The sequence below is a fragment of the Oncorhynchus gorbuscha genome, linkage group LG03 (assembly GCF_021184085.1).
Source record: "Oncorhynchus gorbuscha isolate QuinsamMale2020 ecotype Even-year linkage group LG03, OgorEven_v1.0, whole genome shotgun sequence".
Classification (NCBI taxonomy): Eukaryota; Metazoa; Chordata; class Actinopteri; order Salmoniformes; family Salmonidae; genus Oncorhynchus; species Oncorhynchus gorbuscha.
In genome coordinates, this window is record NC_060175.1 from 93089497 (window position 1) to 93090535 (window position 1039).

The window sequence follows — 1039 nt, forward strand, 5'->3', positions numbered from 1 at the left end:
TTATGTGCATGTGTCCATAATAACTCTATAATAGTGTCATATTCATTCATGTAAAAAAATATGCATTGAAAATCCCAAAATACAAGTACAATTGTCTACACTTACAATTAATTTAAATGAAGGCATTGGTAAGTAGGCCAATAGTTTACACCAAGTAAATGAAGCAATTCCGTGTTTCCAATTGTTTTGTAATTTTCAGCCCTGCACCACATTTACTGGTGATAAATAACACACACAAAAACTAATCTACTAAATTAAATTAGGAGCGTTTTCGATATTTCAACAAAAAAAATGGTTTATCACTTGTGTGGTTTTAAAGGTGACATTAAAATATAAGTCCTATATATTAACACCCCGGATAACCTGTTACACCATTAATAACGTTTTTATGAGGCATTAAACGAATCTCTACCGAATGCATTTCAGAGGTGTCGTGCGTGCCCAGGCAATTCATTTGTTCATTTATAAGAGAACATGGCAGTTTAGAGAGCGTTTTATCGTCGAACCATGAGTGTTCAAACTGTAAAAAATATTCAAGAAGTGGATTCTTATTTTCTGAAATATGTTTATGATTAGGCTATAGCTCACTAGTTTAGGAAAGAGGATTCTACCATCATTTGCTCTTGCAGTTCCGTTGAAATGCGTTCAAATATTTGATTCAAATGGTATGATTAAGAGAGAGAGAGAGAGAGAGAGAGAGAGAGAGAGAGAGAGAGAGACCAACAATGTTGAATAGAGAAAGAAAAATAAATGCAAAAATACATATTCAAGAACATGAAATAGGTTAATGTAACATATTCCAATTCAAATCACTTTTAAGTTATTCAAAATGTGTATAAACAAAATACATTTACTTTAGATAGGCTAGGGGAGTATTGATATACATTATTTTGGAAATAGCTTTCAGCCTTATGCGGTACTTGAAACTCACTGGAAAATTGAAAATTAATTGGATATTCTTTTAATACAAGATAAACCCTGACGGAAATGTAAATGTAAGTAGGCTGTACCGAAGAAAGAGCTGGCCACAACGTTAATG